The sequence below is a fragment of the Rousettus aegyptiacus genome, unplaced genomic scaffold, assembly GCF_014176215.1.
Source record: "Rousettus aegyptiacus isolate mRouAeg1 unplaced genomic scaffold, mRouAeg1.p scaffold_m13_p_10, whole genome shotgun sequence".
Taxonomy (NCBI): Eukaryota; Metazoa; Chordata; class Mammalia; order Chiroptera; family Pteropodidae; genus Rousettus; species Rousettus aegyptiacus.
Window position 1 is genome coordinate 56,758,323 of NW_023416285.1, and position 21,406 is coordinate 56,779,728.

A 21,406-nucleotide genomic window follows, 5' to 3' on the forward strand; every position below is an offset into this window, starting at 1 on the left:
CCCAAAGAAATTAATAATATTTACATTTGTAAATTTCAAAACTAAAGTTGTATCTTTTCAGAGTCTTGGTGCTCGAAGGATCTTTGAGTCTTTTTTAATCCTTGTTATAGAAAGTAATAATTCATTTGCATTAGGAGAGTTTTGCTTTGTAACTTGTGCAACTTGAGAAAATGAGAGAGGAAGAGGGAAAGGATTTATTCTGCTGTTGAGACGAGTCCTATATTTAAACAATTAAAATAGTAATTTTTTTTTCTAAAAAAGTCTTTAGTCATTTTTGTGGCAAGCTACATATCAACTTTTTTCTCCCATTTTGCTTACTTGGGTAATTAGATATTATGTTTTAATGTCTTGGAACAAGGATGCTTCAAAATACATGCAGAACTGTGGAACAGAGCTAAATATTGGCATTTGTATTTCAAGTTCTTAAAGTTCATAGCAGAAAATGCATTAAAACTTTTTTGAATATCTACAATTCCCGTATTTAATTTTTTAAAAAATATTTCCCCAGAGCCATATAGAGAATACAATGGTAGGTAATAGTGCTCCATTCAAAACCTAGTAAAATTTCCTGAATTTGTGGAAGGGGGAAGCAGAGAGAAAACAACAATTGTGTCAACCGTGTTTTCTGCAATACAATACCACAGAATTTGAGGTTTAAGAACCAGGAAAGACTTGTCCAGTAGAGTTCTGTGGTTCTACTACAAATAGTAGCAAGACAGATTTAAAAATATATCTACAGGGATGTAAGAGGTGAGGTCACATTTACTATTATAACCCATGTGCAATATAGCAGTGGAAAATCATATTAGAAATATCCACTGAGCAGATCAAAGGGGAGTGGTTGATGTTTTTCCTTGTGCCTAAGTAAGCGAGGCTTGGTAATGCTCAAATAGAGCCGAACCTGGTTAGGATTGGAAAGAGAGAAAGAGAAATGTAGTTTCTGTGTGACCTCATATATTGACAGCCAAAAATCAGAGAGGTATGTGGACAGGACCAGATAAGGACAGTATTCTGCTCAGAAGATGCCATGGACAGATGACCAGAGAGCCTCCAAACACAAGCATTTCATAAATGCCTTGTCATTAACTTCTACTTAAAATAAAAGAAGGAGACACTGAATTCATTGAAATTAAATTTCTTTCACAGGGCAGAATCGGACCTCAACATTAACATTCAGTTACAGAAAAGATAAAAATCAAAATATTTACTCAGCTACTTTGTGTATGAAACATATGCCTTTTCCAGTAAGGTTTTAGTGTTTTCTTGAGTGCCCCTCCACCTATGTGTTAATTTGTTCTCATACTACTTAAGATAATATTTGGACCACTGAGATAAACTCTAAGCAACCATATTTTTAGAATATTTAATGATTTTGTCAGCAAGAGATAAGCAAATATGTTTTTTGCTTGCTTTATCTGTGTATAAATGATCAAAGTCTTTTCAAATGCTGTTAACTAATATTTTTTAAGTTTTTTCTTTTCTTATTTTCTGTAAAGATCCAGAAGAATAAGAGAGTGAGGTACAATTATTATAAACCCGAAGTCTTACACACAAAATTTATATATTTATTTACTTATCCTTTTATTTATGAATTCATTTTATAAAATTTATGAATTTCTGTATGATAGACAAGGGGCAAGAGTAATAAATAAGGCAGAAATCTTCCCTGCCATCTCAAAACTTTTCTTGAACAAAACCAGAAAACATGTATGTTGACAATTAAATCAAACAATTATAGACTCTGTTTAATTATACGAAGATATGGAAGAAAGGGATCTGAGAGAAAATATGAAATAGAGAATCACCTCTTCCTGAAAAAGTAAACATTTAGCTGAGACTAAATGATGAGAAGAAGCCTGGACAGGGAAGGTTTGCTAGAGCTCAAAGCTTATACAATTCTGAGAGTTCTAATTTTCAGAGAGTTACTGAATTATAATGATAAAATTAGGTGCAAATGGTTAGTGTAATTGCAAGGTCTTGAAACATGTTTTATTAATTTTGAGCAATTTAAAATATAGTTATATAAGTAAGCAGAGGTCATAGAATGCAATGTGTTTTGTTTAGGTAAGCAAATGTATATTTCTATAAAAAATTCAATGGCAAATCATCAAAGGGATCAACTTTGTAGCTGTCTAGAAAATAAGGTAAATTGTATGTAAGAATTCAAGTTCAGTCTGAGACATAGTGGTAAAATAAGTGAGAGGTGATAATGGCTTGGTCTATAATTATAAAGGCAAAGAGTAAAAGAGGATGGATCCATGACATGTTGAGATAGTGGTGACAGAACTTGCTAGCAGATCAAATGCAAGAAATAGAAGCAAGTGAGGAATCAAGAGTGGTAGCCTTTACTAAAATGGAAAGAGCAAGGGAAGAATAGTTTTGAAATTTTATTTTGGAGTCTATTGAACATCCAAGTTGTCAGCTACATCAAAAAGTAAGGATTGTGATGATTGGGAAGGAAAAGACTCGTGTTATCCAGAAAGGCAGGCATATTTCAAAAGGCTATTTAAAAGAAGTGCAGACATTTGAAAGAGGTCACTATTTATCCAGCATATTTCAAAGATCAATCACTTTCCAGAGTCTATAGAAATTGGTTTATGGAGACTATAACTTTCTTCTTTTGTATGTGAGGTAATCTCTTCATCAGAGTGATTAGTAAGAGTTGGTGCCATGTATGCTCAGTTGGCAAGATCAACATATGTCATTGCACCAATGATTAATATATTAGATCCCAAAGAAAAGATAAGAAGTTATTAACAGTTGACACTTCAAGTGGCTCATTGTAGGTCCTCAATAATTATTTGATATGCTCTTAGAAATCACAATGTAGGAATCTTTTCAGTGAACGCTTCTTCATATCTGCTACTGTGGACTAGTAAGGGAAGCATGCATTTAAATAGACAATATAATAAGTATAATAAAATAAAATACTATTATAATTAAGGATCTAGAATGAGACATCAGGCAAGACTTTTGGAAGAAGACGATGCTTATGTTAAATCTAGCAAACAGTAATTAAGCAAGCAAAAATAAAAATAAAGATTTATCGTCAGCTCTGCTTGGCCACTGACAGTGGTAGACTCAACTGCTCAATTTATCTCTGGAAATTTCGATTTGAGAAATGATATCTATTATGCTGAGGCTAAAAATACCTATTTCCATTTGATTTTCATCCAGGAATGCATTTCTAACTTTTGTTGTTGTTGATGTGTATCTATTTTCTGTCATGTGACAGAACTCCAAGTTTTCTCTTTCGAAAGCTTATTATCGCAATGTCTTTAACTATTTTTCAATAATGTAGTTGTAGAACAGTCACCATCAACTGGGTTCTCACTTTTAACAATGTTCTTAAAACATGATGTGTAGAATTAAACATGCCATTCAAACTATATTCAAATTACCAAAGAGAATTAAGGCAGGACTATTTTGTTTTTAAGAGTGTTGAAAACAACCATTACAAAAGCTCTAAAAGAGATATTTTTCACATAATCCATAATTTGTACAATCAGACACATTTGTGTTTTATAAAAGTTTTCCATAGTTAAACTGCATAAAACACACTTACAAGGTGGATTTATCTATCAATAGATTTTATTCATTTTTTTAATTTTTTTACAACCATTAGTGAATATCGTGTGAATGTACGTCTTGGCAAACTTCATAATTACAGTGAATAGGGAAATAAACATTACTAAGGGCTTCATGAAGTTCCTTAAGAACCTAATTATGTGTCTATCATAATAACGACCACAATGCAACAAAAGAAGATGGGGACATGCATGAATCCTTTAAATAATTTAATAGTAACCTAATTGGTTTTCAAAAATATATTTTAGAATTAGAACAATGACTCTTAAAAGAGAGTAGGAAGAATAGGTGTGACAGTCAACTTGGAGTAGAGTGGCAAGATAAATTTGAATCATATGTGAGACATTTTTTAGCTCCTCAAATTCATAAATCCTATGATTTTGGCCAGGTTGATATTTCAAAATTTGATGGGAATTAGCACATATAAAATTTAAAAAGCTTTTTTGGTCAAGTTACTGATTTTTTTTTAATATAAAAAGTGAAAAAAAACAGATTTCAATTAAAGTCATCAATTTTGTGCCTTTCACACTAAATTATCTGGCAAAGAAGTTTCTGTTCTTTTATTTATTTATTTTTTATTGTTGTTTTAATTCGCCCATGTACTAGGCATAGAAGAGACTGGAGTGATCATGAAATACAGGAGGAAATGTAGAAGGTTCTTGATTGAGAATAAAATCAGAATTCTTTTCCTATCATTGTCAAGAACGACCATCCAAACATTTTTAATGTATTTTTTGTGTGTGTCTGCTAAACAGCCCAAAGAATATCTTTGGAAAATGCACATTTGAAGGGTAATGTGAGGAAACTTGTAGTGATGTGAAGTAGTAAGACTTAGAAAGTCACAGCCTGTTAGCAAGGCTGGAAGAAGCAAGTTGCTATAGCTACCCATCTTCTACTCCTAAACTGTTCTTATCTCTTTTGTTTTAAATAAGAACGATGTCTACAACTTTCCAGAAAAAAAAAAAAATTATGACTGCTAGTGCAAATAAGTTCCCTAGGCTTTTTGTTAGCTAACTTACAAATATATATGTACCATCAACCCCGATCTGGTTTCCAACTACAACAAAAATAAGTGTTTAATGTCTCAGGTTAATTTCTCCACTTGCGCTCTGAAGCCCATCCTTTCTGGGTTTTTTTGAAGACAATACTCCATACACTAACCCATGTACTATGCTGCTAAATATTTAAATGAATGAAACAAAGGAATATAACCACGTAGAAGATACTCATGCTCTAGTACATGTGCCTGAAATGGCCTTTCTTCTAGTTCCTTTCTTCTAGTTCTTCATTGTGTATTTAAATTAAGTATTTGAGGCTTAGAAAAGGAAACAAATTTACATATGCTAACTATGCAGATTACTCTTTTATGAAGATAGAGCAAAGTACTTCATAGTCACACAATCTTGAATTTTCTGAGACTGTTCTTTTTCTCTATTATCAGTCTCTGTTGCCCCCTTTGAAAGAGAAGAGGATTTCTCTAACTTTACAGGTTTCCAATTGGCTCCACTTTTTTTCCCGATTAAAAAGCACTTAACTCAGGAGATGTTGACTTGGACTTTAGGGTAGTAGGGGGAGAATAACAATGATTATTGTGCTATGATTTCGTCTAGATTATGTGACATGATGCACAGGAAAATACAAACTAAAAGCTCTACTTATCCTTACATGAACCTGCTTCACTCACTCAAAGAGACCAGGTCAGTTAGAAGGGGTATGTAGGAGAGGACGTGCATATGCATGTAGTCTTACAGCAGGCTTCTGCCAATGGAGAAGAAAAGAAAGGAATCACACTTCTTTCTACCTTTTGCATTCCCGGCCCCACAAACAAGAAGAAGAACAAAAAAAAAAAAAATTAAGGACATGAGCTCTTAACATGGAAACTCATAAAATTTTATCAGCACAATTTGTCCTTTGCGAATGAATAGTTGATTTTTCTTATAAAAATCCCTTGTTTATACACATTCAGCACCACTGCAGAGTTTAAGTCCAGTCTAAAAAAAGAATGTATGTACTTTCTCTAAAACGCTCACTCTGGATAGGCAAATTTTCAAGGAATGAAGAATATTTAGATATTAAAGTTTATACTTCTAATAGAGAGTCACATCTAAAGCGTTTATTTTTTAAAGATTTTTTAAATTTGATTGATTACATCCCCTATACTTTTAGGGTCTAAAGTTGTGCTGAAATTTGATAGGAAAAAACAATAAATACTTTTAAAATATTTCTTAAAAATACTTTGCATTTTTTAGGAAACGTGAAAAACTTTGAAATGGGCAGATAATATTAAAAAGCACTGTTTTAGCAAACTTTCTAGAATCTGATTCTGTAGGTGTATGCTTGTTTGATTATCTTCTAATGTACTATTTTGTAACTCTATAAATTGCCAATAGTAATGCAGAAGATCCGTAGCTGTAAAAGTATAAAAAAAATTTGTCTGAGAAACATGCAATTTATTTTAGCCTATAAAAGGATTATTCCAAATATTTTATTTTATTGTCCTTCAGGCTATGGGCCAATTTTTTTTTTTAATCTATTAGCAGATTTCTACCAGCATTACTAATTGCTTCTATACATGTATGTTCTACAGATTCTACTCTGAACCTATTTTAACCTCTTATGTTTTCCTTAATAACTGATGAGCTAAAGAAACTCCATATTGGTAAGAGTATTATGATTTTACTTTTTTTGAAAATTTACTTCATCAATATGTTAATAAAATTGTTCAAGAATATAAATCTCTATTGTACCCTAAAAGGGGCATACATTTACTGATAAAATTATTGACAAATAATTTGTGAGTAAAATTTAGGTTTCTGACTATGAAAGTAAGTCTGCATTTTCTATAGTATGATGAATATTGTACCGTTCATCACTGTAAAGAGTTTAGGGAATACTGGAGTCATTGCAATCACTATATTTTAAATTAAAGTAATAAAAATTACTATGAAAACAAAGTATACATTGGTTTATTTGCATTTACTGGTATGATTTAATCCTTTTTACATATATGATGAATTATTTACATAATAATTGGCATAAAATTGATGACTAAAGATCTGAAAAAAATCTTGAAATTGTGAAAGAAAGAAAAAATGTCATGGAACTTACAGTGAAGTTGTAAGTTGAGTAATTGTAAATACTCCTTTCCTCAGTAATAACTCTCTAGGTGTTATAAACTCTCTTCCATACCAATTGGATAAGGTATTCAGGGAGAAACAATTCTGTCTAGGCATTGGTCTAGGTATTTTTCAAATAACCACACATTTATATCTTTATCTGTTGAGGATAAAACTACCATGTTTTATCTCAAATAATTTCTCAAAATAATGTAGTTCTTTAAGTTAACCATTTACATCAAACTTTTTATAGCTTAAAACAAAATTACTCTTCCATCAAAGTTAAAGTCCTTTCTTTTATAGATCTATATCCCATCCTTTCATAAGGTTTTCCTTGAAGAATCATTCAGGGCTGTGTGGATGGAGGCTTTCAAAGGGATTTCCTTCCATTTTCCCACCACATTAGGGTGTTGTAAATTACAGGGAAGATGTTTTCCTCTCCTTAGTAGCATGAAGCACTAAATGTTAAGATCTGAAATCTGTGTAATTTTAAATTTCTTCTCTGTGGGGTTTTTCCATATTAGATAGATACTCACTGCAAAACTAAAGATTACTGAAAAGAAAGAGTAAAAAAAGTCTGTTTATTTTATTTTATTGTATTTTATTTTATTAACACACTGACCAGTGAAATGTCATTGTTGTAACATATTTGAACAGTGAAGAAAAACTACCAAAATGAGACTTTTATTTATTTTTGACCATAACTTTTCCCAAAGAAGTATAACATATAGTGTGTTCCATAGACCCAGCATGTGAGCATCACCTGGGAGCTTGTGAGATGTGCAAATTATAAGGCCAAACTTAGACCTACTGAGTCAGAATGTCTGGAGGTGGGCCCAGGAATCTGGGTTTTAGCAGGCCCTCCAGTTATGTACAGTATTACTGCATTAAAGTCTAAGAAGCACCCTTTAAAGCACTTGGAGATTTTGTCAAAATGCAAATTGTAATTCTATAAACCAGGGGCTGACCCAGGATTTTTCATTTCTATTAGCTCCTGGGTGATTGCTCTATGGACCACGTTTTGCATAGCAAGGTCCTATGTAATCACAGTGAACATCTGAAATTAATTAGATCTTGAACGCTGCTTTGAATGTGCTTATTTGTTTGCTGTGTTTATTTGGATGTTAACACACACATGCGCGCGCGCGCGCGCGCACACACACACACACAGAAAATCCAGACAACACAGTGTTTATTTTGGTATGAAGACCCAGAAAACTATAAGAAAACTATTGGAAAATTACTGAAAACCTGTAGGTGTAAGAGTCTGCTTAAAATATAAAACCTTATACATTGATTAAGGAGATAGTTGATGTATGACTTTGTCAATAAGAACATGAAGAGTATTGTCAAAAAATAACTGAAATGTGTATTTTACAATGTACTATGAATTACAAACCCTATTCCAAAAGCAAAAGCCCCACTTTGATGTATACGCATTAGACTATTGTTGCCACCTGCCATATCAAATTGCCTACACTGATGCTAGCATGCAATTGTTGATTTATCACCACTGTCAGTAGCCCATAACGCTCAATCTCCAATGAGGTAGCACTCCTCTAACCTTTCCTGTTGGTGATTTAGACTTTCTCCTTTCCGTTCGTTTTTGTTAATTCAAACCATGCCTAGATGGGTTGTCATAGCATGTATTTGCCCTCCACTGTCACATAATAGTTCTAGCTCATCCAAACAGCTTACATCTCTTTCAGGATTCTCAGCTCCCACTTGCATGATGTGCTAGTGACCTTAGCTTCATTGGTATTCTGTAAATGTCAGAGAGATGCTTGCCTCAGCTGCCTGGGCCCTGGTGAGCAGGTGGAAAAATGACCAGTTGAAAATGAGTTGTTAAGACCACTACAGTGAAAAGATTGATGCAATTAATTTTTCATTATGCACAGTGTCTGAGGATTCTAATCAGTTTGGATTGTTCCTCCTTTGAGGCACAAATAAAATGCAAATGGCTTTGGAATGAAAGGGAACATTCTTTATGGTATAGACTTTCCAAAGCTGTAAAATGGCTCAAAACTAATCTATGGAGTTAGAAATATTTTATGATTAGTCCCTGGCAGGCTAATGTAAGTTCTGTCTGGGAAATCCATGTTGTAGCAACTGCAGGAAACAGCTTGAAAGGTAGATTTCAAGGGCACAAACAACTAATGGGAACTAGCCTTGATGTAAGCTTTACTGGATTGAAAAAAGAGCTGAGAGGAGCAGAGAATTTTTATTTGCTAAATGAATTGTGTAAATTAATACGGTATAAATAATCTAAAATCAGTCATTCTGTATATAGAATTATTTTCATAATCCATGCAAATACCTTGCAAAACCCAGAAATACAGATTTAGAGTTTTCTTTAGTCTCATGATGAATTGTTTCCCCTTGTTTCACCATTTACTAATTTTTGCTGTTGTAGATATGGCAACTATGCATCATGATTTATCATGGAAAATCCAAATTTAAAAATTTAAATATGTTTATAATTTATATATCTAATTTTCTCTTAAAATAAGGTCATCATAATTATGAAACAAATTACTGACAATCTTTAATTGTTAAAATGATTTCCCAACCGTATTTTAATTTATTTCAGTGAATGATGCTGTCTTTAAGTTATATATGTATGTTATCTAGATAAGGTGTTTCCTTTTATTCAGACTAAAATTTCTAAGAAAAATGTTGAGATATAATGTAAAAAATAATCTTGATAATATTGCCTTATTCTTTCTATAAGTGGTAGGTAGGTAGTTTGCAGATTGCTATAAAATCATATAATAGTTTTCTTCACAATTAAAATGTTCATCACATATGTGGACCCAGATCCCCTGGCAGATATTATATAGAGATACATATATATCTATATATTACACACACACACATACACACACACACACACACACGCACGCACACTCATGTTTAAATGTGGTCTTATGTCTGGTTACTGATAGGGTCATTAACCTGTGGAAAGTAGCACATCAGCATCACCTGGGTGTTTCTTAGAGTTACAAAATCTCAGGTCCCATCATAGAACTATGAAATCAGAATCTGATTTTTAACAAGAAAGCTAAGTGATTTATATGCACATTAAGTTTGAAAAGCATTAATCTAGTATTATGGTCAAATAAATGGCCATATGTTTGAATGTATTTTGCAATTATTGAGAATGGATACTAAAACTATCTTATAAGTGGTGATTTTTTCCCCCCAGCAATAATATATCGCATTAGTAAGTTATACTCATACATATATATTTAGCAAGGCCAAAGCCATATCAGTCTTCTGAATTTGAAGACTGAGGAGAGAGTGGACTCAGAGTTCAGAAATTCATTGCCTTCAGCTTATTGTTTGAATAGTCAGTGCAAAGGAAATGAGATGTAAATGTTCAAAATGCCTGAGAAGAATGGAGCATGGAAACAGTTTCTGTCTCAAAATTGATATACTCTTTCCTACAAATGTTTTGCTTGAGAATATACAGATGACCCATGAAAAACATGGGTTTGAATCTGAACTGCATGGGTCTACTGACATGTGGATGTTTTTCAATAAATACCTGTACCACTTTCCATGTATGGAAATGATGTATGGTATACATCATTTTATATAGGGGATTTGAGTATTGGATTTGTGGGAGGACCTGGAACCAATCCCCAGTGGTTACCAAGGCGCGGATTTGGTATTTGTAGTATTCGTTAGTTTAAAAAATTTGTAATTCACTGTGAATTCTTCTCTTATTCTATATGAATATACTTTCATATCTAATTTTGTATTTATAATTTTGTATTATTTTTCTTTAAGAATACCTCCTTGCTCAATAGTTTTAGAAACACATTTCAGAGCATAGAGAAGTAAAACTATTTTTAGGTTATTGCTATACATGTCAATGAGGGGTAACAGCTTCCCAATGCTACTGGGGAGAAGCAGAATTTGTTGCCTCAAAATATGCTTTTTTGGCATATTAATTATTTTAAGATAGTTATTTTTAAGAACAAAAGACTAGATCAATCCTTTGACTTCCCCCTAACTGCCTAAAAGAATTTAGGTAGAGGATTTGCTCCAGGAAGGGAGCTATCATCATAGGTAACTATAGTTTAATTTAAATGAATATGTGCTAGGCAGGGAGGAACCTAGCAAAACACTTTAATAAAAGTCCTCTCTGTATTCCATCATTAAAGATGGTCCAGCAAACATTTGTTTACCAAGCAATTGCTTTTCTATCTTTATAAAATTGCCCTTCTTCCCTTTGAGGACCCAAAGCACAGCCCCTCTTTCTTTTTAGCTCAACATGGCATGTAAACCTTAACTGCCCTATTGGTCCTCTGGCCGCATATTCTTGAGGAACCCCTATATATACATACATAATTAAAATTGGTTACTTTCTCCTCTTAATCTGTCTTATGTCATTTTAATTATTTGACCAGGCACAGAACTAAGAGTGGAGAGGGGAAATTTCCCCCTTCCCACATACCTTACTTCCTCTATCAGGCAAGCCTACAATTTCCTTCTGGATATAGCCCAGATAGAAAAAAAGATTCTGAATGCCACAAAGGCCATGGCCTTAGGTAACCTGCCTGACATGTCACTAGTCTGAGAAGTAGCCACATGGGTACACAATGATCTATATCTCACCCTACCATCTATATAAAGAGTAACTGTACCAGTTACATGGCTCCCAGCCCCCTTTCATTTGTAACATTGTGCCTACATCATAACTGTTTTTACAAATAATCTGAAACTGGATATTACATATTTTAAACTGATGTTTCAGTGTTATTTCATAGGTACTCAATTGATATCATCCATGACTATTTTACATTGTGACTAGCTATATAACTTTATGATATGATAAACTATATATAAGCATTTTACTGAAATGTTACTTTAAAAGAACACTTATACTAATTAAAGCATACATCTATTAAAAATCTAGATGGATATGGAAATTGTGGCTTAAAAATCAGCAAAATTACTGTAGTTACATTAAGATGAAAAGGATACTTGAAATTAACATGAAATTATCTCATCTTAAACTTCAAATAAAATAAGACATCGTAGAAAGGGAATTTTTAAAAGAAGAAAAACTGAGAGGTTCACAAGTGAATCGTAGTACTACTCAGGAACCATATCACACTTAATGGTGTGAAAATGAAAAAATGAAATAGTCACAAATTCTGGGGAACACAGAGTTATACAACATAAGTTTCCTGTCTGAGCCAAAAAAAGGCTTCTGTCTACATTTCTATATCATGGTGCTTTCATTTGAGACCAATTCAGAAAACCATTATTTGAGAGCATTAGGCCTTTTGCTCCCCCTTTCTTTGCTATGACCTAGTTTAGCCTTTGGAGACTTCTTGTTTTACCCACCGATTTTCAATTTTGTACTTTTTATTTTTGTGTTTTTTTAAATTAATGTTTATTGTTAATGCTTTTTATTTTTTCAAAACTCTGGTAGAATGAGGTCTTCAGTATCTGAAGTGTGTCCTTAAAAAAAAAAAAAAGATGTATACTATAAACCCTAGTGATTTCAAAATGAGAATTTTTATCTAACTGATAAATGCCTTTAGAACTTTATTAGCATTTATACAAAAAACATTTCAAATGATCTCTGACCATGATGAGAGTGAAAGTTCTGCTGTAATGCATATTAATAGCATTTATTCTGAGCTCTGTGTAATAATACATTAGAAGAAATACTCTTCTATTTGACACTTTTGGAAACTATTTTTCAGAGAGAATCAGAAAGGAGGATTTCTACTGACAATTCTACATTAGCCCTCAGGGGTTGACAGGATGACCCAATAGATGTTATGAAACCTCTTATTCCTATAATTGATTGTTTAATTTTCTTCATGTAAAATGTTATTATTATCGCATTTTCCCTGCTTTATTTGCCATATCTCCTTTGAGAAATAACTGAGCATGTTAGAAAGAAATGCAATCAGATGGCAAAATTATATTTTTTGTTATTCATCATGACTAAAGAATATACAGTGTTCTGAATTCACCACCAATACTCCAGCATTGAAGAGATTTAATCATAAGGTTTCGTATATCAAACATATGAATGTATATACCAGAATGTATATGAATGTACATCTCAGATTTGGTTCAACTGAATGCACTGTAGTAATATTCATGTTGGCATATGATACCTAAGCTAGCAGTTAATGAGGAAAAAAATAGGATATTTACAGAACATTCTATAGAATTTCATCAAAATCTTGTTATATTTTGGTCAATAGGGTCAGCAGTAGGCATTTGAAGTTTATCCAAAAATAAAATTTAAAATCATTTTCTACATGTAAAACTTTACACAATATTTGAGCCTCAGGTTTTATGGTTTTAAGATAGTTTGACAGTCTGCCTTAATGAAATCAGACATCTATCTACCAGATCTTTAATTTCTACCTTAAAGACACAACTTTTCTGGTGGGTTCCATCACTGAGGCCCAGCAAGAATAGTTAAGTGAAGAGTATGTGACCAGAATGAGTAAAGTAGGTGACCATGAAGCAGGAAAGGTATTCTAAGATATATTGAACATTTTAAACATTCTGATAATGAGATTGTGGGTATGAATGGTATAGTACAGTGCAATAGTAGATTTTCCTAAGAATGCTGCCATTAAGATGTCTCCCCTCCAACAAAAATGATTTACTTATTTGGGGAAGTACAGAATGTACACCTTCTGCAAGGGCATCCATTTCTAAGTAATTTGAGGCACAAATTTACACCAGTCATTTCAGTCTATTGCTATTCTACACATTTATTTATATCCCTCTATTATTTCTTAAAAAATAAACCACAACAAATATAACAAGTGCAAAACCAATGTATAAGGAAAATACAAGTAATCTTCCTCTAGGAAGTCGTTAAGTACTATATATTATTTGCCATTGTGAGGCACCATTAACATAGCGGCATAAGTTTTTCTCTAGGGGGGAAGAATCCTGTGCTTATTTAACTTTTTATATTCTACCATAATGAACAAAATTCACACTAATACTATAGAGATGCCACATATAAATATCTCATGAGAATTTAAAGTATTTTCTCTCTAATGGATCATGTTTTATACTAGTAAGATTAAGCCTAAAATGATTATTTTCATCCGGATTTATTTCTGGGAAATTGGACTATGTTATACAGTAAAATTTTTGTATATCTTTATTGCTTGTCAGTGACATATTTGACATATTCTTGATAAAATATATTTTTGGTCATTTCCCTTTACAAATCTTCAAACAAGTACACTATGAGATACCATAATGAGACTATAATTGAAGTTCTAAGCAAATATTCTGACTCTTCTTGTTAGGTAAATGATGTCAAACAATACATTTTAGTATTTTTAAGCTTGGTTTCCTCATTTCTGTAGTATGAATAAATGAATAATGTGAAAATTCACAGTATGTCAAAGTCAATTACATATATTATATAATTGTACATATATACATACACACAATTTTATGTACACATACATGAATACATCCAAGTCAAACAAAATTATGTATACATATATATGTACACACTGACACATTAATACACACATATTCTCATACAATACACCATCTGCTGCTTAATAATACTATATATATTTATTTTTAAATTATTTCCATATGTTGTGCTTTGGAATATTAAGAAAAATAGCTCTACTGTGCAAATTCTTTCATTTAAAATCTCCAGAAAAATAATGCTCTTTCAGAAAAATAAGGCTCTATAAGAGCATTAGACTATAACTGCCAGAGTCTGACGCACTGAGAGGCTCTATAGAAAATCACAAGGCTGTTTTCTAACTGCTTGGGAGAGATGCTAAAGGATAATGTCTTGATCTTAGTGTTTGACTCGTAGGGTTGACTCTTCTTCCTCATGAATTTTGCTAAAGCAAAATAATATCCTCAAGCACCTGCTACTTAAATCAGAGTGCATTCAAAGGACACATATTAAATCTAAAAAACCTGCTTCTCACAATCCGATAAGGCAGGGAAGTGCCCACCTGTCGGAGTAGTACATTACATCAGAGCCTACCATTGTTAAGTTCTTTCTGCCCCTGTCGCACACTCCTATTTTAAGAGTGGACATGCAAGAAGAAATTCAGAAGCCCCTGTTCTTCTGTGAAGGCCACCTCTCTACTTCTTTATTGCTTCTTAATTTAAAGCTCTTTCATAGCACCATTTTTTTTCCATGCACACAAAATATCTTTATTGGAGACCTACCGTGTGCTTGGCAATGTGCTAAGGGGCTAGGAATCGAAAGAGAAAAGTTCTTTGTCTCACAGGTTCCATTGTATCATGAGAGAGAACAGTCAAATAGGTAGCTGAATAAAACGAAATTTGTGGGAAATTCTATGACAGAAACCAATTAAAGTCTGAGACAGAAAATTAAAGTGAAGAATGATGCTAAGACAGATGTGGATGGTGGCAATCAGATATTTTGGCTCTTTCACAGTTTCTGCAGGACTGAAAGCCTCCATCTCAAAGGGGCTTGGTCACGCACTCACTCATTTGTTGGTCTAGTCATGGGACAGAATTCTTTTACTGTATGGTAATGAGTGGAGTGTGGCGACATCTCCCCAGCTTTTCACTGGACTTTTCTGAGGTGGTTTCCAACAGTGGCTTCTTGAATGGATGAGCATAAGCGCTATGGGAGGTAACAAGGAGTCTTGATTGCCACAGAATACAAGGCTTAGGCAGTAGTCCTCAATATCTACACATTAAAATTACCTGAGATTTTTTTTTTTTTTTTAATGCCAGAATATAGTACGGAAAAATTATATAAGAATTTACTAGGGTGAAACCCAGGACTCAGTACTTTTGAAATCTCCTCAGATGCCGAATGAAAGCTTAGAACTATTGGATCAGAAAACAATTCTCTTAACTGCTTTTTCTATTTTTTGCTAAGGTACCCTACTAGTATTTCTTTTAACAAAAAATTGTTGGGTCCCTACCACCTCATTACAAAAAGTTTCCACTTACTCAGATAGAAAGTATGTTGAAACTTAGGTCTTTATAATGTTAAATGGCAAATGTGCGTGTGTGTGTGTGTGTGTGTGTGTGTGTGTGTGTATACACATTCTAAAAACTTTACTGATACCTTGTAATTAAATAAATATATCTGGAATAATTAAACCAAAGCTCTTTTTTGACCTAAATTTTCAAAAAGCAGATGGAGGTCGTATGGTGATAATGTTTATTGGTAAATATAAAGCCTATTACTTCTGAACTTTTGGCTGAAAATTACCTCCTTTAGCCAAGTACTGAAGATTTTGTAATGTTTACCTCCTGCTGAACTATTTTCGGAATTGAACACACGATTTTCTAAGTCCATTTTATCTACAACATAGGCAGTTTTTATTAAAAGTACTAAAATGTTTTTAAGAAAATATATTTACTCCATTTTCTTAGGATGTAAATGGCATACTTTGCAAGCGTCCAAACAATATCTAAACTGTCATTGAAGAAGACTACCCTCTGATGTCCTAGACAAAGGGAAGAGTGGGCTGACTGCAGTTCATCTCATTTCCTCTGACACTTGCTCGTTTAGCCATTGAATTATACCTTATGAATGGCTTCATTTTTATTTGTCTGTTATAGTTACTGAATTGCTTTGAGAAGAGGACAATATCAAATGATTTTGGCAAATGTCAATTTTTTTTCTTATTATGACCAGAGCTTTCTTTAAAAGTTGTTATTATTTTTTTTAAAAAAATTTTTTTGATTAAGGTATATTTTCTAAATTGGAAGATTTTAATCGGTGATTGTTTGAAATGTGACATCATACATTTATGAGATTTAGGCTAAGATCAATGCACAGGTGTCTTTTGAATTGCATTTCCACAGTTCAGTTATTTTCAGAACGCCGTAAGTCCTTGTTTTCTCACAATATTGCCTTAAAGGTGAGTAATAGTAGCTTTCAGAATGTCTCTCTTTCTAAATATTTATGAAACTTTTTTTTTTTTTTTTTTTACTTTCCTTGGTAAGAATAAAAAAGGGAAATATATTATTGAGGACAAGGCCTCATGGATCTGAGGTGGCCTGATTCAGAAATCGTCTTTACCAACAAAGAATGTGTTATTCTCTTCAGTAACAAAAGAAAAATGCCATAAAGACTTTTACACAAAGAGCCATGAAGGGGGAAAGACAAGAATAGATAAGCGAGGGTTGTTTGGTACTTCATTTTTGAGAAACAACTTAGAGTTCTTGAAAAACTATTTTAGATGGTTAGTCTTTGAATAACGCATATTTGTGTTTAAATTTATGCCCTGACACTAATGAGAATAAGCTATTCAAGTTCTCTAAGTCTTTGTTTCCACATTTGAACAATAGTGATAATGGCATCAGCCTTTCAGGGCTGTGTTGAGGCTGTGACAGAGCACCTGGCTTAGTGTTAGGACCAGATAAGCATTAGTTCCCTTCTTTGCCGGCTTTGTATAGCCTTCTTTCTGCCTGTTGGTGAGAAAATAGCTGAAAGATATTTCAATAGTTTTTTTTTTTTTTTATGCCACATTGTTACTGTAGGTGAGGCAAAGCTATGCGAATCTCTTGTCGTTAACATTTATTTCTGGTTTTGTGCATCTCTAGAGTATCTTAGAACTGCTTTAGTCACCTTCCCGATATGCCACATGCCTCTGTTCCTCCTGTTCACTTTTCTTTTCTCTGCCTCCTTAGCCTCAAGCAGTAAGAGGAATGGGTATAACGGAGAAGCTAAAAATCTCTCATATAAAGGGATCCCTCCTGGCTGTTTTTATGCTCAGATTCACCATTCTTTATCTTCACAGGGAGTGAGGGACTGAGTCTCTGTTCTGTTTGTCATTGAGAAAATTTAGAGGACAGAAATTATCTAATGTATGAAGCAAAGCTGTATACTAAAAAGATAGCAAACCATTCTTCTACATGAGGTAATTAACATTTTGAAAACAATTTATTTGGCAGCACCACTGCATATAATCATAAACCAAATCAAACAAGATGAACATATGCACATTGTTGAGCTGAGTAGTGAAATGGCTTTTCCAGCAGCAACACACCTGCGTAACAACGTAATTTCCAGGTAAATAGCTCTTTTATTGCTAATTAGAATTGAGTTTGAGATACTGTTTTGCAGCTCTAGTGGAGAAGCCCAGCTATTCGCACATCCCTGAATGAAGAATCATATCCCTAGAGCTTGAAAGGTCATTCTCTCATCATCTTTTGTTGATATCACACTTGCTGAGGAAGAGAACAGCCCCTGAAACTGTTGCCTTGATTCTTAGTAAATATGGAGTGTTGCTTGTCACAACCAGACAGTTCCCAAATGCAGTCCTCTTTCCCAAACCTTTTTATAAAGAGAAACTAGTTGCTTAGTGTGCTAGCTGTAGTATTTGAGTATATCTGGAGGATGACATTATAGATTATAACAAAATTTGTTTCACTCTAGTTACTACATACAATTCTTGGAATGGGTTTTTGGGCCAATAAGAAAGCAGTTATTAAGCCCTCACTTTATCTTTGATCTAAAGTCCTGATTCCTAAGTTCTTTAATGGTTTGAGTGAGAATTTTAAAGAACAGTGAAAAAGTAAAACAAGGGACTTTTAAATACTATTGGTTTGAAATCAGTTGGCATATCAATCTGTTCTACAGAGGAACAATATCCTTATCAAAGCGATGCTAGAATAGAGCTGAATCAGATACAGCACTAATTAATTAGTGTTCTTTAGGGCTTTCTTTAGAGTGTAAAGGGACATGTCAATCTTAGGGGAAAGAATGTGAAAAAACAGTCAAGGAAACATCTGCAAGTATGGGAAGTCAATATTACAGATGAAACAACTGAAGGAATCAGTGAAAATACATTGGTTTCCATAAATTATACTGCTTGGTTAATTAGTAATAGATCTGAGATGGGAATTTGCTTATCCTATTTTATATTGCAATAGAGTTTCATACACTGGATAGTGCAAATTTAAAGACAACAGAGGAATAAATTTTTCTTCTGGTACAAATCTTGGTAAACAGTTTAATCAAGCACTTGAGTAGAATAAAAAGACAATACCAATCATATTTAAATTAGTGGAAAAGTAAATGTGTAGGTTTATCTAAAGAGAGAAGATAATTTACCCAAACTTATAAAATCCATATGTAATTTGAGATTCTGTTTTTTTTCTCTCAAATTCCACAAATATACTATTATCTGAAAAGTAGTCGTACTTGAAAGAATATTACTTGTTTAGAAAAGAGATCCTTACTAAAACAATGTGTTACGATTACTGACGCGTTATGGTTGATTCCTACTTATAGCTCATAGTAAAACAGATTTAAATACTTGCAGTTATAAAAATTTTAGGGCATAAATTCTAACTTCAAGTGACATAGTTTCTAAAATTTGAATTTTAATATTGTAATACTATAACATTTTAATATTTAATATTGTAATTTCCTTATGAGGACAACAAAAGTATTTAATTTTTTCTGTGGGAAGACTACCCTCTTGTGGCATAAATTGGAACTACAATTTTCTGCCCTTTTTGATTCTAGATCCCTACAATGAAACTTGGAATAGGTAAATTTAAGAGCTAAAAATCACCTTAACAATATTCTTATAAATTCTTCTAATCTAAGAATGTAGCCTAATTTTGTAGATATTGAACCTGAGTCCTTGGTGTTGAGTAATAATAGATTACAAACATCTTCTTTGAGATTTATAGCTTTTAAAAATGAAATACTAATTAATCAATATTTTAAGTTATACATAATCTTCACTAACATATTATATCAATAATTAACTCAGTTTAAAAGCCATAAACTTATTTTACATGAAACTGCGCAATTCATGCTTCACATTAGCAGCCTTAACACTACAAAAAAAAAAAAAAACACTTGATATTAGCAATTTTCTATTCCAGCTATTAACTGTTCACAATGTCACAAATTAAATCACAGATTTTATGAAATACAAAAATATCATATAAAGTCAGATATTTCTCTGTTCAAATCTAGTAATATTTAGAATATTTGTCAGATAATTGTTAGCTTCTTATCACTAAATGGAGAATGGATAATAGCTAAGCCAGTGTAAGTGGTTAAGGAAATTCTCAGTATCAATTTAACCTTGTTACAAATTTGAAATTTTGAAGTAGCTGGGACAAATTTACCTGATGTCAATCTTTGCATTGACAAAGGAAGAATACTGTGGTCTTGCAATCAGTTCAGGACTATGGACAAGGGATGTTCCTACGGCAATAGGACTATGTACCCAAATTCTAGCAATAAAGCTTGCGGCTTCCTGGCATGTTCCTTGCTTCTTGAGAGATTAATAGCTGCATGCATTCACACTATGTAGTAAAATAACAGTAAAAATTATAAAAGCAGGATGAAGGGTACACATGGACTGCCTTTGAGTGCAAAAGGATGTTCTAAAATTTTATTCCTATTCTCACTTACGTGGTAGATTAGATTGTTGTCCAGAAATAGCCACACCACCCCCTCACCTACATAGGAGTGGACTTACATGATCCTGGACACCAAGCTCAAGAATGTGACTTTGAGTCTACAGCCATGTCACCCTGAACAAGCGCGATCCCGTCTGATCTTGTAAGCTAAGCAGGGTTGGGCCTGGTTAGAACTTGGATGGGAGACCACCTAGGAAGACCAGGTGCTGTAGGAGTAAAAATAAATAAATAAAAAATAATGGATTGTAAGCTGGCAAAGTCCTTGTAATCTGTGAGGTCAACCAAAAAAAAGAATGTGACTTTGTACAACTGGATGTCACTACTCATAATTGGGCATAAGCTAGAAATGTGTTTGTGAGTGTTTGCTTACTCACTTGCTCCTATGCCATGATCATCCTAAGAACATGCTTAGCCTTGCCTGTTGGTCCCCAGGAGGGTGAGAGGTATGTGGAGCAGAGCCTACCTCTTCTAACCAAGCCCAGCCTAAATCTGTTGGCTCACAACTGTCACAGATTTCTGAGTCACATGCAAGCATATTACTGTATGCTGCTGAGAGTTTGTGGCTTTTTGTTACACTATACACTGTGGTCATGTTTGATATGAATTTCTTTCTTTCTCCACATGGAAAATATCTAATTGATTTATAGTCATATAGAGGCAGCATTTACATGATTTTCAATCAGTTCTCTTCTTCAGCTTCTTATGAAGCTCACTCTTTTGATCCTTGAAATCAAATAAATGTCACCTTCGTAGAGAGCAGTTCCTGACTACTCTGTCTAGAGTATCTCTCAACAAATAATTTTTTATATAAAAACATACTTATTTCCTTTGTAACGATATTACTTTTAATTTCAATTTTCTTATTCATTAATTTATCCACAAGCCTCAATTCATATACACCCTGTAAAGGTAAAGTCCTGTCTTTTTGTTTGCTGCTATATCTCCAGTTCCTATGTCACAGAATTTTCTCATTAAATATTTTTGAATTGACAGATGAACGATTCATATAGCCTATTAATATATTAATCAGTTCTATTACCTGATCTGGTTAACTTCCACCTAGAGCATCACTTTAAAAAAAAAATAAGTCCTCATTAGTTTCAGTTACTTCCATAACTATCCTTTTATTTCACCCCAGTAGTTGAGTTGATAACAAATTATTCTCAGTTGACTTGCAGCCCCATGCTTTGAATCAGGCACATATATTCATATATGCCCTGCTCCTCCTCATTGTATTAAATAAACAAGGTGAGGGTTTTCCTTAACATTTATGTTAAGTCTATATC

The 21,406-nt window shown here is 33.1% G+C and overlaps 1 pseudogene; it reads left to right on the plus strand.

Moving 5' to 3' along the window:
- The first annotated feature begins 20,216 nt into the window (after positions 1 to 20,216).
- Positions 20,217 to 20,335, plus strand: LOC118608912 (annotated as a pseudogene).
- Positions 20,336 to 21,406: the final 1,071 nt, after the last annotated feature.